The 16806-nt window shown below is 38.6% G+C and overlaps 1 long non-coding RNA gene across 2 annotated transcripts in view; it reads left to right on the plus strand.

Moving 5' to 3' along the window:
* Positions 1 to 325: 325 nt before the first annotated feature.
* The window catches only part of LOC133562127 (uncharacterized), a 78519-nt gene continuing 62038 nt past the window's right edge, over positions 326 to 16806 (plus strand). For both annotated transcript variants that reach the window (XR_009808842.1, XR_009808841.1), the window contains exons 1-2: positions 326 to 572; positions 5166 to 5268. This is a non-coding gene — a long non-coding RNA (uncharacterized LOC133562127). The remainder of the gene's footprint in view (positions 573 to 5165; positions 5269 to 16806) is intronic.

Here is a 16806-nt window from a genome sequence, read left to right on the forward strand (position 1 = left end):
AGTAAAAAGTCTATTTAATAACAAAAAATCACTGGAGAAAATAACTTAAGAGTAACGAATGTCAGCTCCAGGAACACAGGGTAAAAAGTCTGTTCAGCATCTGAGGAAATACAAAAACAGGAATCAAAAAAGGTTCAGAGCAAAGGTCAGAATGATAGCGTTCAGGTTAGAGTGTACCACAAGCAATGGACGAACTGGCGCTGGCTGGGTGGAGATCCAGGGTTTAAGTCAGGTCGTTGATTAGGTGCAGGTGGGCTCGGATGGCTGGCAGCACACCTGCAACTGACGACCAAGGAGAGACTTGCAGACACAGGGAAAAAAAAGGCAGGAGAACCGCCCTCATGACACCACTGTTCTGACTGGTCCCTCCTTGGCTTGTCCTGTGATTATTTACTCTACGCGAAAGTTACACATCCGCATTGCTACACTTTCTTGTTCAAAGTTGTCCCCCTAGTTAGTTTCACGCAAAGCTAATGCCCTGTATGTTTTTGTGGCTCGTACTGGAATTAAACAAGCATCCTTACCTGCAAGCTGCTTTCTGGGAGACACAACCTTTGCAGATATGTGACCAGGTGGTAACACTTACACTTTATCCTTCTATTTGTATTTGTGTTTGACTTTCCCTTCTACTGTTACCAAATATCATTATTTTAGTTTTGCTGAGATTCAAAGATAGTCTGTTTTTGTCAAACCATCTTTTTAATTTGTTCGTTTCTTCTATCATTATTTGTATTAGCTTCTGTGTGTTCTCTCCTCAAAAATTGAACAATTTTGGTCTAAGTATTGATTCCTGAGGTACACCACAAAATATTTTCAACTCTGTAGAAGTGTTTGCCAATCTTCACGTACTGCTTCCTGTCGGTTAAGTAGCTTCTAACCCAGTTCAAGACCAAGTCTCCCATTCCATACCTTTCTAATTTGTTAATACAATGTTGTAATTAATTGTGTCAAATGCTTTTGTTAAATCCATAAACACTGTAGCAGCACATTTTTTGCTATCTATTGCATTGGTGATATTTTCCGGTTTTTCGATTAATGCCATTGATGTTGAGATGTTGGCTCTTTATCCGTATTGGTTGTCTGTGAGTGTTCCATTTTCATTCATGAATTTGTCCAATATGTTGTTAAACATTTTTAAAAATTTTTTAGGAAATTCTGGAAATAGAGAAACAGGTCTGTACTTTGTAAACTGGTCTTATAAATTGGTAAGACTTTTGCTATTTTCATTTTATCTGGGAATTTGCTTGTTTGAATTGTTAGGTTGCTGATATATGTTAAAGGTTTTTATTGTTTCCATATCATATCAGTTACAATCAGTTTAGGTTTGGGATTTACCTTTTTTTACAACATTGCTTATTTCCTCAATTGACAATCCTTCGAGGAACATAGAGTTGGGGTTTCTGTCTATAGTGTCATTCAAGTCCTCAACTGACTCGGGATCTGGAATCTTTTCCTCTAGATTTGGTCCAATGTTCACAAAGTACTTATTGAAGCTACTCAACTACTTTGTTCATATTGTCATTTTTTACATTTCCATCTGAGAAGTATTTAGGATAATCCTTCTTAGCACCATTTTCAAAAATGCTGTTTAGGATTCCCCATGATGCTCTAATATTGTTTTTGTTCTGGTCCAATAATTAACTATAATATTATTTTCTAAATGTTCGTAATTTGCTAGTTGACTTGTTCCTAAATGTTCTATATAACATATTCTTCTTGTTACGAGCATTTTTAATTTTGTCATCCATGGTTGATTATTTTTTGTTTGCTTCTTACTAAGTTGTTTCAATGGATGGTCTTTGTCGTAAAGGATTTTGAAGCTTTAAAAATAAATACCATATGCATCATCTACATAATTTTCACTGTATTCTTTGTCCAAACTTTGTTTTCTATGATCATTTTTGAAAGTTGTCATACTTTGTTCAGTCCATATACTTTCTGTCATCAATGTTCCTCTACTTGTAGTTTCCGTCATAAATTATGAAAACTGGCGAACGATCACTAATGCCGGATATTAGCAAGCAACTTATGGTATTATTATCAAAATTATTAGTATTAATATTAATAAGTGTGGCGCTGTTTCCTGAGATTCTGCCTGGCATTCGGATTTTAGGATATAAACTCAGGCTATCCATTGTGTCAATAAAGTGATCTTTGGGCTTTTGTTTGTTAGCGTTCAAGAGGTCAATGTTGAAGTCTCCACATAAGACAGTTATATTTTGACAGATTTCAGTAAAAATTGCCTTAATCCAGTTCTGAAACATATCAGTTTGATTTAGGTGATCTATATTTACAACTGATCAGTACATATTAAATTTTTTCATGACATACTGTATTTCAATGGTTATACATTCTAAGATAGGATTAATAGCTAGTGACATATTTTTCACCACGTTGTAGTTTAGGTTCACGTACACAGATACTCCTCCTCCGTTCTTGTTGGTTCTGTTGATATAGTTTAGTTCATATCCTTCCAGGTCAAAATCCATTCCTTTCTTAGCATCCATCCATGTTTCTGAGAGAACAATAACTTGGAAAGGCTTGTTGAATTGTTCCAAAATATGTTTCACTTTGTTGTGGTTTGCATACAAACTTCTGTTTAAATGAATAATTGGGAGTTTTTTGTCCATTTTATTGTTTCCGTTATCTTGTTTGTCTGTATAATAAAAAACAATTATTCCTGGTGTGAAAGAAAAAAAATGTGTCTCGATCTTTATCCTTATCTAATTCCAGGCTATTGTAATCTAAACTGCTGAAGGTTTTCAGTTCCGTACTTTTCTGTTCACCAATCATTTGTGTTGCTCTATGAATGTAGTGTAGATGAATGTGCATCTGGGGTAAGATCATCTTGTTCGGTAATCTCTTGGAGCGTTGTAATTTTGTAGTCGAATGTCAGTGTTTGTTTTCCGTCAGACACCATTATCGTTGTTGTTGTAGTTGCTTGGAATTCTGATACTCGTCCAGATCCTTGATGTCTATGACAACGAGGAGTCTTGCTTGTGGACCTCCATTTATGTACATTTTGCAGTTGGAGCTCCAAGTTCTCTGAATTTCCCCCCGTTTCGTCAAGTCACATGCTTTCTTGTTTTCAACATTGCGTTTAGTGAGGTGAACGTTAAGCAAAATTCCCAAAAAGGTGCGGTTCCCCTTTTAAATCACGCATAAAGCATGGGTGTCATGCTTAAATCTACCACGTTCACATTGGTTAAATGTGTAGTTATGTTACCTTGATTTCAGCTCTGGAGTCATTTTGATGATTGTTTTGTTTATATTATAATTGTAATAATTGAATGGTAATAAATATATGTGCTGTGGTGTGTTTGAAGAAACACAAAACATGTTTTTACTGGTGAACTGCCTACAACTGGCTTTTTAAATACACTGAGACAAAATGTAAGTTCGTGTCACATTTTCAGAATATGATTGTTCTATTTTTGGCCAAAGTAAGACAAAGCAATCTGAAGTTGTCTTTATTTTTAAGTTATCATGCCATGATTTTAGCAGTCCAACCAGCACGGGAATATATTTTCCTCCAGTTTTAGCCCCCTGAGCTAAAACTGTTGGTCTTAGTAATTTTTGCTTTTCTTTTTTAAACAAATATTATTATTATCAAATAATTGTATTCAATGATTATAGTAAATAATACAAAAGTATTGTAAAGAAGGGATTGAGTTGGCCTTGGGTTTGACCTATTTTCTTTTATAAGATTGATTTGGAAATAAAACTTACAAAAACAATTTTTCAAAAGCAAACTCTATTTTAAAAAGACTTTATGAAAATTCAAATACCAATTACTTTATTACAAGAATCGTGTTGAATCAATAATTGATTCTGAATTGAATTGTCAACCCAAGAATTGGATCTTGAGGTGCACAAAAATTCACACCTTCAATAATAGTGCATCTTTGTTTATGCTAGCAATATTAATTGACATGTACAACAATCTAGGCTTCCACTGAGAAGATACATATTAAACCATTATAATTGCCAATCAGACAATATTTGGGTGGCGTGCCATGAGACTTTTCTAAAGTAAAACTTGTCCATCCATCCATCGTGCCTTGGCTATATAATGTTTGGGAAAACACGAGTTGAAACCACCTTCACAAACTCTACTATTCCACTAGAGGGCAGACTTGTTTTATCACAAATTTATTTTTTGCCTAAAGTGTGTGACATGTATCTTAAGTGCATTGTATCTTAAAGAACAAAACGTTACTAATGACCACTTTAGGAGGCATTTCTTGCTTCATATTTGAGTGTAAGAGTTAAAGTCTGCATGCCCTTTTAACTTATATCTAAAATAAATTGTATTTGCATGTGTATATGTGTATTCAGCAATCAATCAATCAATCAATGTTTACTTATATAGCCCTAAATCACTAGTGTCTCAAAGGGCTGCACAAACCACTACGACATCCTCGGTAGGCCCACATAAGGGCAAGGAAAACTCACACCCAGTGGGACGTCATTCATAGCCAATTTGTATTATTTATTTTCAATTATGTTGTATTTTTTATGTCTGAAATTATGTCAAAAGTCTGAATTTTTTGTTCAGTTTACAATGACATGCTTAATTACTTTTAAACTACAACTTGTATTTCATTATTTTCCAATTTGAAATAAGAAAAGAAGTACTTGCATGCATTGGTGTGACGGTTTAGTTTCCTTTTATTTACTTTATTACCCTCTCCATCTCTTGAACTGAGCCACCAGAGGCCTCCTTCACCGTAAGGCTGATTGCATTACAGAGTCTTTAAATAAGCAATTAATTTTCTCAAAGACTCACAGGTCATTCGGTTCGTTTGTCAGCTTATTTATTTTCTTGTGTTTCAACCCATGCATGTCAACAAGCTCTATTTTGAAATCCCCTTGTTGGTATGACAATTTTGCAGCTCAAACACATTATTATTACGACTGTGCTTCAAACACGTTTGTGTGTTGATATAAGCGTTAGACTTGCGAGCTAACAGCTTTGACTTGTGTATGTGGCCATCGATGTAGCCACATGCACACGCCACATGCAGCCCGCTTTGCCTCTAAAAACATATTGATTTCTCTCGTTCACAGGGAGCTTAATGTCATCGATCGGTCAGGCCATTTCAAGATCAGCGCCCGTGTAAGCATTCCTTGCCCTAACTCGCATGTTGCTTCTTTTCCCTCAGGTAATGACAGTCCTTGAGCCTGTGACTGGTATATCATTGTGTCCTCTGGTACCTCCACTATAGTCCCCACTTATATGGGCAACAAAAGTATTCCTAAAAAAAGGTATGACGCCAACAACTCCTTTGACCTTTACCATCCTCTCTTCTCCTTTTCTTCATCCTTTTCTCCTTCACCACCCCTTTGTGGATCAATAGGTATTTGTATTTGTAATGCATCAGACCACCAGCTTTATTTTAGGAAAGTACAGCAGTACCTCACCTTACAAGCCTAATTAGTTGTGTGACATAGCTCTTAACTCAAAGCACCTAACTCAGGGGTCGGCAACTCGCGGCTCTGGAGCTGCATGCGGTTCTTTGATCACTCTAATGTGGCTCAGCTGCATAATTGCCGACACCCCCGATTGTCCAGAGAGATTACCGGAGTGGGGGGTTTGGTGCAAGCGGGGGTGTATAATGTAGCCCGGAAGAGTTAGGGATGCATGGGATTCTGGGTATTTGTTCTGTTGTGTTTATGTTGTGTTACAGTGAGGATGTTCTGCAGAAACGTGTTTGTCATTCTTGTTTGGTGTGGGTTCACAGTGTGGCACATTAATAAGAGTGTTAAAGTTTATTATATCACAACTCTCAGTGTAACCTGTATGGCTGTTGAACAAGTATGCATTGCAGTCGTCTGAGTGTGTTCAAGGACTCGTGGCTGGGCTGTGCTAGATATTTGTACATGTTGTAGAGAGTTGTAAAGGCAGTGCCTTCATGGAACGCCTGTATTAATGTTGAAGGCCAACATTCAGCAAACATTCGCGTGAATAGTGGCTCTGGATTCCGGGAGCCTCCCGGAAAGTTTGGGAGGGTTGGCAAGTGTGATACTGTCAAACGGCATTACTTAAAATCTCGCGGGCCGCGCTAACATTACATTTTCATATTAACGTGCGGGCCGCGTGTCTGAGACCCCTGGTTAATACATAGCAGAAAGCAAAAAAAAAAAAAAAAAACTCCGTATATGCATTGTTTTTTCATTTTAAATTTCAAAAGAGTTTTGTGGCTCCCATTGTTTTTTTTATTTTGTGAAACGGGTCAAAATGACTCTTTGGGTGGTAAAGGTTACAGACCCCCGACCTAACTCAACACAGCCCAGAGAAATGAATTAAAATCATTTTGATTGGCACTTGAACTCTCTCAAAAAACAGCACAAAATTAACATGTAACATGCCTTTTAAAAGAAAAAAACAACTTTTCGAAATCTTGTATGAACTGCAATACAATAGAATGTACTGCTGTGTTCGCCATTATATATTAAATAATTATTGTTTCAAGAAATGACTGAGTTGCTTTCAGCGTGACCACAAGATACAGAGACGGCAGGCGTAATGCAGGTAAAAAGTATATTTATGGACAAAAGGAAGCTAGTGCAGCTAGGGAGTGAACAAAACACTACAATTGTAGAAGTAGCATAAATAAAACAAAACAGGTACAGCTTGGAAGGAAAGAAGGATCTTTATTGTCGTTGACCAAGTAAAACAAAATAACATTTTCAGCAAAAACCCGTTCAAGAGTAGACACACATTGTACGGGGAAACAAAAGGAACGCTGATGGATCGCTGCTTTCGGCGGGGGGAGGATGAGGAAAAACAAAAAGTCGATTTCAGACTGGGCTCTTATGGGGGCGGCGTACCAGTCTGGGGCAATTTTCCCTCCAATTTTTCATATGTGTGAGCAAACACCAAAACTCTTTGAGCATTCAGTGGCACACCTGTGAGCGACGGCAGACGTGCACACTGTTATCTGATTATCTTTTTATTCGATTTTGTATGGCCTACATTTGCCGTGCTCAGAGTACGCGTGAGCAGTCTGCAATTGCACAGGCGCGTACCTTAGAGGGAACGTTGGTCTGGGGTGAGGAAAAAAAACTTGATAGCAAAGCACACGTACATATTGCGACATACAACTCGAGACTTGAATGGTGAGGAGGCGGGCATTCGGCCCGAAGCTGCCAGCCACAAGGTTTACTACTCCGTTTTCCATCATACCACGTGGGTTGATGTGTCGAAGGTATGGGATAGGTGATGGGATAAGTGTGTGCGTGAGACGCGTATTTTCCGCGAATGTATGTGTTTGTAAGCCTGCAGCGTGTCTCTGTTCTACGACCCTGGTGCTCTCACAAAGGCGATAACGCAGCCAGTCAGTCCAACAAAAGTCAACAAACCACAGTCAATGAGAAACAGGGAAGAAGTTTTTTGCACCTTTGCTGCACTGTCCTGTCGGAGAGTCTCGAAGCAACGACCTTGTCACGTCGCTTGCAGCCAAGGAAATCAATCTAGATTTGAATGTTTGTGTTTGAGCGAGTGAAAACAAATTTAAAATTTTCACTCTGTCTGTTTGCTCCTTAAAATTCATCATGCTTCACCACCTAGAGCAGACGGCGTCTCCCAGATGTTGTCAAGTTTGCAATTTAGTCCAAAATCACAAAAGTCTAAGTGCCTGGAGCTCTGCCTGCATCCTTCAATCAATTGTGGCAGCTTTAGGGTACTTTGAAAAGCTGACATTATATACATCAGGACAACGCTTACTCCAATCAGCAGATGTCCTGTTATCATGGTTCCGAATTGGTAGATATCTTCATCGTCCTCGACTGAAAGGGTCGCTAGGTACGTGAGACTACGCGTCTCACAGGAGTCAGTTGTGTGTCCAGCAAAACAACTCTTCCATCGGACAGGCAGGTTCCCCCGAACCCAAGATCTTGCCAATTTCGTTGTGATGCCAGTTGATCAATTCCATTGTTTAGATTTTGGAAAGCATTGCAATAAGAGGCTACAAGTAAGTTAAGATAAGACAAAACAAAGAAGCGAGCAGGCAAGATAAGGGAGAGGAAAAAGGAGTGCCATTCTTCAATAAATGCCAAAGAGAAAGAGACAGCCAGCATATGAAGGTAATGCTGCATGGAGGTGCTAAGCACACTGCAAACAGAATGCAATGCACTGATCCAGACCTGTACAAAGAACAAACAAGGAAACATTATTCAGTCTGGCATGTACATGCACATGCATCCTCCGCTGTTGCAATTTTTAATAAAAAGTAGCTTATATATTGTCACTTGACTCAAAATGGAAGCGCTAAAAACTATCACATGGCTGACGGGGTGGAGACGCAGTCGAAAGGGGCTTGGATTGGCGGAGGGTCTCGGCACGTAAATAAGGCCCTTTATTGGGCCCCTTTCCACCAAACTTTTGGTTCCTTAAACCTCTGGTTTCTGGATCTATAGGCTTCTGTAGAAGTGTGTGGTTTGTGTTTTCACCACATTTCAGGGACGTTTATACAAATTAAGCTGAGGACGTATGGAGGAGTGGTCTACTATATTTCTATACTGATACCATGTTAATAAACAAAAACAATTAGGTCTCAATTCCATTACTAAAAAGTAAGTAATTAAAATACAATGCAATAATATACAAAATGATATGATTTATAAAACAAAGTGTACCAAATTGTTCTTAAAAAATTTAGGCTTTTGTCCGCGATATCCAACAGTCAGAAAGTCGACCTCTCAGTAAATGATGAATTCATGAGGATCAGGCAATTCCTTGTGATTCATTTCAGCTGTAAATAACAATGCATAAATAATAAATGTCAGGTTTCATTTCACGCAGACATGAACACATCAGCTTTAGCGTTAGCTTGTTAGCATTATCATTCTGATGACTTGGTTTGAGGCTAACAACTACACAAATGGAATGTCACTGACTTACTTTTTAGTACCAATTATTGTCACACACACACACACACATGGTGTGGTGAGATTATCCTCTGCATTTGACCCATCACCCTTACCACCTGGGAGGTGAGGGGAGCAGTCAGCAGCAGCGGTCGCCACGCCCGGGAATAATTTTTGGTGATTTAACCCCCAATTCCAACCCTTGATGCTGAGTGCTAAGCCGGGAGGTAATGGGTCCCAATTTATAGTTTTTGGTATGACTCAGCCGGGGTTTGAACTCACGACCTACCGATCTCAGGGTGGACACTCTAACCAAACAACATGTAATAAAGTAAATAGTTAATATTTGTGTGCTGCCCCCCTTTTTTCCACATTTATCCAATGAAGCCTTAGCAGTAAGCATCTGGGGTCGCTGATTTGAGTCTGGCTTCATACACTTTCGTAAAATAAGTTTAAAAGAGTCCACCCACTTTGAGTAGCTTCACGTATCAAAATTAAGTTCGTAAAAATAGTAAACAACATTAAACTGCACATAGTTTAAAGACTACTGCTGAGTAAAAACACTCCAAAATAGTTCCACTGATCAGTGTTTTTCAGCACAAAGATGCCCCACAAAAGTTCCATCATTTCGAAAACTCATTTCGTTCTTCTTTCTCTCCATTGTCAAGTTTGAAATAAGAAATAAGAAAGTCATCGCGTATGTTCTATTGGCGTCCGTGTGTTCGGAAGAGAAGTTTAAGGAACGCCCCCAACTGTGTTCAACCAATCAGCGTTCGAAAGCACAGCCCGCCTCCGACAAAGGTCCCTGGTTGCTTGGAAAGGTCTCACCTTGCTATGAGAAACTCTTAAATGTTTCTATAAGAACTAAATCTACCTGGGTAGTTTATGGTGGAAACACAGGGGGAACTTTATTAACCGGGGAAGTGAGGAAGTTCCTAAAAACGTTCCTGTGGTTTAAAAGGGCCTATTGTGAAGAGACAGTTAGAAAGCGGCTTGGATGGTCTGTTAAATACCACCATTACATGTTATGTAGATTACAATGAAGTGATTTAAATGTAGAAAAAAAATCATAATTTGTCCCCCTTAAGCATTAGTAATAGCAGTAGTAGATCTTTGTAGAAGTAACATTAGCAATTAATCAAAAGACAGCTCTCATCTCAAAAGACTTAACTTGGTACACTGCACTTTTTTCATTTACAATCACTATGTAAGGCAAAAATTCATATGTTTTCTTCTTTTTTAATGCATTTTAATTAATAAAATATGACATGTAATATATAATATAATAGAAGGTTGTTGCCATACGCTGATAAGTTGATAGATTTTGACATTCACTTTATACATGGAGATGGCGAGAAAGATAGGAAAAGACGTTTGTGGCAACTTTTTTTTTTTTTTAGCCCTTTGTGAAGATTATGATTAAAAGCCTACTGAAATGAGATTTTCTTATTTAAACGGGGATAGCGGGTCCATTCTATGTGTCATACTTGATCATTTTGCGATATTGCCTAAGTTCGCAACTTTTGGTCGCTAATAAAAAAGCCTTGCCTTTACCGGAAGTCGCAGACGATGACGTCACCCGTGTGAGGGCTCCTCACATCCTCACATTGTTTATAATGGGAGCCTCCAACAAAAACAGCTATTCGGACCGAGAAAACGACAATTTCCCCATTAATTTGAGCGAGGATGAAAGATTCGCTGCTGAGGATATTGATAGCGAAGGACTAGAAAAAAAAAAAAAAAAAGGTGATTGAATTGTGAGCGATTCAGATGTTTTTAGACACGTTTACTAGGATAATTCTGGGAAATCCATTATCTTTCTATTGTGTTGCTAGTGTTTTAGTGAGATTGTATAGTACTTGATAGTCGGAGGGGTGTGTCCACGGGTGTCCTAACGCCAGTCTCTGAGGGAATTAGTCACGGCAGCAGCAGCACGACAGAAGTTCCGCTGATCTCCGGTAAGAGGTGACTTTTTACCACAATTTTCTCACCAAAACCTGCTGGTTGACAAGTGGTCGGGATCCATGTTCGCTTGACCGCTCTGATCTATATAAAGCTTCACCTCCGGGAATTTTAAACAAGGAAACACCGTGTGTTTGTGTGGCTAAAGGCTAAAGCTTCCCACCTCCATCTTTCTACTTTGACTTCTCCATTATTAATTGAACAATTTGCAAAAGATTCAGCAACACAGATGTCCAGAATACTGTATAATTGCGCGATGAGAAGAGAAGCCTTTTAGTCGCTAGTGGGGCTGCGCTATTATGTCCCCTCAAACTCGAGACGTCAGGCGCACGTGTCATCATACGCGTCATCATTCCGCGACGTTTTCAACAAGAAACTCCGCGAGAAATTTAAATTTGTAATTTAGTAAACTAAACCGGCCGTATTGGCATGTGTTGCAATGTTAGGATTTCATTATTGATATATAATCTATCAGACTGCGTGGTCGGTAGTAGTGGGTTTCAGTAGGCCTTTAATTCTTCATCTAAATGGGAATATATGAATATCCCATTAGTTGGCAACCTAGTCAGAGCAGACATTGTATAGTAAGTGATTGTTTTATTTTGTTTGTAGTTTGTATTTCTTGTTTAGCACTTAGCAGTAATGCGGCATGATGCTTGTGTTTCACTAAAACTGGATCTGTTTAGCACACAAATTCTAAAACTTGTAAATCGTTCTATGTAACTTTAGGCTCAAAAATGTAAGCTTCTGGATCATTGTTTGTGTCCAAAGTAGTCTATTTATCTCTCATGAAGTCTGCAATTATTAGTAGTTGTTGTTCAAGGAAATAGTGAACGTTGTGATGTGTCTGTAAAATTAATGCGCCGATGTATGTTTAAAATGACCCAAAATACGTTAATATTACATGTTATTATGTGCCTATTACTACATTTCATATATATATATATATATATATATATATATATATATATATATATATATATATATACACACACACACACAGTCGCGATCAAAAGTTTACATACACTTGTAAAGAACATAATGTCATGGCTTTGTTGAGTTTCCAATCATTTTTACAACTCTTATTTTTTTGTGATAGAGTGATCGGAACACATTTGTTGGTCACAAAAACATTCATTAAGTTTTTTTTCTTATGAATTTATCATGGGTATACTGAAAAGTGTTTCATCTGACATCACATGGACAAAGATAAGACCTTCTAGACGAACGTTCTGTGGTCAAAAGAAACAAAAATTGAGCTGTTTGGCCACAATACTCAGCAATATGTTTGGAGAAGAAAATGTGAGGCCTTTAATTCCAGGAACACCACACCTATCATCAAGCATGTTGGTGGTAGTAATATGCTCTGGGCCTGTTTTGCTGCCAATGAAATTGGTGCTTTAAATGGGACAATGAAAAAGGAGGATTACCTCAAAATTCTTCAGGGCAACCTGAAATCATCAGCCCGGAGTTTGGGTCTTGGGCGCAGTTGGGTGTTCCAAAAGAACAATGACCCCAACCCACACGTCAAAAGTGGTAAAGGAATGGCTAAATCAGGCTAGAATTAAAGTTTTAGAATGGCCTTCCCAAAGTCCTGACATATATGTGTGGACAATGCTGAAGAAACAAGTCCATCTCAGAAAACCCACACATTTTGCTGAACTGCACCAGTTTTGTCAAGAGGAGCAGGGTTTCCCACACATTCATTTATTTGTGGCGGCCCGCCACGAATAGATTAAAAAAAAAAAAAAAGTATTTATTATTATTATTTTTTGGGGGTTTTTTGACTCGCTCGACCACTCATGAAAGCAATGGGACTCTGTCTGTGAATGGAGCTTGTAGTTACAACTCCGGTGCAGTAGGTGGTGGTAGCCTACTATGCATTGTAACTCCGCCAATGTAATTATATACCAACTCCGCGTTCTTCTTGGTCATCACCGCCGCCGCTGACAAATAATCGTTAACTTTAGAATTTGATGCCAGCAACACGTGACAAAGAAGTTGGGAAAGGTGGCAATAAATACTGATAGAGTTGAGTAATGCTCATCAAACACTTATTTGGAACATCTCACAGGTGTGCAGGCTAATTGAGAACAGGTGGGTGGCATGATTGGGTATAAAAACAGCTTCCCAAAAATGCTCAGTCTTTCACAAGAAAGGATGTGGCGAGGTACACTCCTTTGTCCACAACTGCGTGAGCAAATAGTCAATCAGTTTAAGAACAACGTTTCTCAAAGTACAATTGCAAGAAATTTAGGGATTTCAACATCTACGGTCCATAATATCATCAAAAGGTTCAGAGAATCTGGAGAAATCACTCCACGTAAGCGGCATTGCTGGAAACCAACATTGAATGACCGTGACCTTCGATCCCTCAGATGGCACTGTATTAAAAACCGACATCAATCTCTAAAGGATATCACCACATGGGGTCAGGAACACTTCAGAAAACCACTTTCACTAAATACAATTTGTCGCTACATCTGTAATTACAAGTTAAAGCTCTACTATGCGAAGCGAAAGCCATTTATCAACAACATCCAGAAACGCCGCCGGCTTGTCTGGGCCCGGGATCATCTAAGATGGACTGATGCAAAGTGGAAAAGTGTTCTGTGGTCTGACTAGTCCACATTTCAAATTGTTTTTGGAAATATTTGACATTGTGTCTTCCGGACCAAAGGCGAAGCGAACCATCCATACTGTGATCGGCGCAAAGTTCAAAAGCCAGCATCCTTGATGGTATGGGGGTGCATTAGTGCCCAATGCATGGGTAACTTGCACATCTGTGAAGGCACCATTAATGCTGAAAGGTACATACAGGTTTTAGAATAACATATGCTGCCATCTAAGCGCCGTCTTTTTCATAGACGCCCCTGCTTATTTCAGCAAGACAATGCCAAGCCACATTCAGCACGTGTTACAACAGCGTGGCTTCGTAAAAAAAAAATGCGGGTGTTTTCCTGGCATGCCTGCAGTTCAGAACTGTCTCCCATCGAAAATTTGTGGCGCATTATGAAGTGTAAAATACGACAGCGGAGACCTCGGACTGTTGAACGATTGAAGCTCTACATAAAACAAGAATGGGAAAGAATTCCACTTTCAAAGCTTCAACAATTAGTTTCCTCAGTTCCCAAACGTTTATTGAGTGTTTTTAAAAGAAAAGGTGATGTAACACAGTGGTGAACATGCCCTTTTCCAACTACTTTGGCATGTGTTGCAGCCCATCCATCCATCCATTTTCTACTGCTTATTCCTTTTGGGGTCGCAGGGGATGTGTTGCAGCAATGAAATTCTAAGTTTATTATTATTTGCAAAAAAATAAAATAAAAAAAAAATTTGAGTTTGAACATCAAATATCTTGTCTTTGTAGTGCATTCAACTAAATATGGGTTGAAAAGGATTTGCAAATCATTGTATTCCGTTTATATTTACATCCAACACAATATCCCAACTCATATGGAAACGGGGTTTGTATATAAAACGTTGATGGAGGCTGTTTTATGTTTTTTAGAGCTCTTAATAAACGCAATAGAGCAACTCCCATTGGCTTCATTGCTAACGGACATTTGCTAATGTTTATTTACAAGTTACAATGCTTAAAAAACGTATGTGTGTTTGTCTCGCATAAGGATTGTGAATGATTGTCCTCGCCGGTTCCAGGTCCTAAATGTCTGTCAACATGTCCCAACTTGTCAGATTATATCAACAACCACCTTCTGTCCAGGTGAGAGGCATTATTTATGATCTACACTAAACTTACAGGAAGCAGGGCTTATAATATTAATATAATTAATACTTGGTTAATATTCAAGTCACGCAATCTAAATGGAGTATTGTTGGTGCTTTTCAAATGGTTGTTTATCGGATTTTATGGGCGGAATAGAGGAGCTCCCCTTGGCACCGATGTAAGCAGACTTTTATTTATGTTTATTTAATGATCCATCCATCCATTTCTACCGCTTATTCCCTTTGGGATCGCGGGGGGCGCTGGTGCCTATCTCAGCTACAATCGGGCGGAAGGCGTCGTATACCCTGGACAAGTCACCAGCTCATCGCAGGGCCAACACAGATAGACAGAAAACAATCACACTCACATTCACACACTAGGGACCATTTAGTGTTGCCAATCAACCTATCCCTAGGTGCATGTCTTTGGAGGTGGGAGGAAGCCGGAGTACCCAGAGGGAACCCATGCAAACTCCACACAGAAAGATCCCGAGCCCGGGATTGAACCCAGGACTACTCAGGAACTTTGTATTGTGAGGCAGACGCACTAACCCCTCTGCCTCCGTGAAGTCCCTGTATTATGATGATAGTATATATTTGTACCATGAATTGATTTACACGGACCCCGACTGAAACAGGTTGAAAAACGTATTTGTTTGTACCATTTAGTGGTCAATTGTACGGAATATGTACTGAACTGTGCAATCTACTAATAAAAGTTTTAATCAATCAATATTTAGAAAGCATGAAAAAAAAAAAATGTCTGTCGCCATATCTTTCATAATGATTGTGAACGATAGCCCAAATTCCCCCGAAAAAGTGCAGTTGCCCTTTATGCCTTGATACAAAAGTACAAACTGCTTCATATAAAACTGTAGATAAATGTGTTCAACAGTCCTTGTACCATGTTATGAATTAAATTGATGAGATATGTTTAAGCTGCTACATTTTTGGGTCACACTAAAGATGGGGGAAACAATCCAGTGAACTTAGTTACACTGGTGAACAAACTGGCCTCTGTAGTAAGCAATATCAATTGACTTTAAATAAATCTACTGGGTATCACAAATCACTTTTTTTCCATAGAATTATTTAATGTTGGAGATTCCCAGAATGTAAATCTAACGTAAAGCTGTTTTCTCAGCAGATAACGTAGCCTTGAATCAACCCCAATATCGCTTTAAATCATCAAGCAGGCTCTTTCTAACTCGATGGAATGTGCATTGTGGCTTTCTAATTGCCTATATTTCATTCCCACTGCTTGCTTTGGTGCCATCAAAATGCATAATACATTACGGTTCCACTCGACTTCAAAGCGATGGAGAGGAAACAGACAAAACAACCATGAAAGGAACACTGTAACGACATTGTGTATGCAAAGAATAAATCTAATTTTGACAGATGACACCAGCCAACACATTGGAGGTTCCCACTTAAGAGTTCTTCATTGGTAAATATTACCGGTACATACAACGCACGTTGTAAAGTCAAACAATCCAATTTCCAGACACATTTTAATATCCAAGTTGTTCGGATTATAAACCTACTTCTCACATAATAATGAAAAGTGAATTAACGTGTTTCAGAGTAAAACATAAAAGTACATGTAATTACAAAAAAGTTCAGGATAATTAATTCAATTATTTTGGGGAATTTGCAAACCGCTAGAAATATGCACTAAGTAAACTATAACCTTCTACCCGTGAATGTATAACAATTGTTCTTTAGGTTAAAATAGCTTAGATAGGCGCCAGCGCCCCCCGCGACCCCGAAAGGGAATAAGCGGTAGAAAATGGATGGATGGATGTACAACACTTAAGAAATTTAGCGTACCAGTATGTGAAATTCAATTATGGAATGGATTAAGCAAATTAGTCAAACAATGTACTGATACAATTCAGTTTATGAAACTGTTCAAACTCAAAAGACCTGATCTATTAAGATCCAAATAAGTACTAAAAAGCTTGTGCAAACTGTAAAATTGTGTTTATTATCAGTGGGCATGTTGCATGTGATCTACTAAGACTGTATGTACAAATGATAAGTGCAGAAGTGGCGCAGACTGCCCTATTTAAATGAGGATTTTGCGTGTACTACCGGCATTATGTGCCCATGGAAACACTAATTTCTCCCCCACATGAATTTTGAATCATGCTCACCTACCTGTGGGGTTTTGCGATGTTCAACAAACACACACATCTATAATCTGTAACACCTTTTCTGCATTAGGCATTCGCAAATTTAGAC

This window comes from Nerophis ophidion, linkage group LG11 (genome assembly GCF_033978795.1).
Source record: "Nerophis ophidion isolate RoL-2023_Sa linkage group LG11, RoL_Noph_v1.0, whole genome shotgun sequence".
Taxonomy (NCBI): domain Eukaryota; kingdom Metazoa; phylum Chordata; class Actinopteri; order Syngnathiformes; family Syngnathidae; genus Nerophis; species Nerophis ophidion.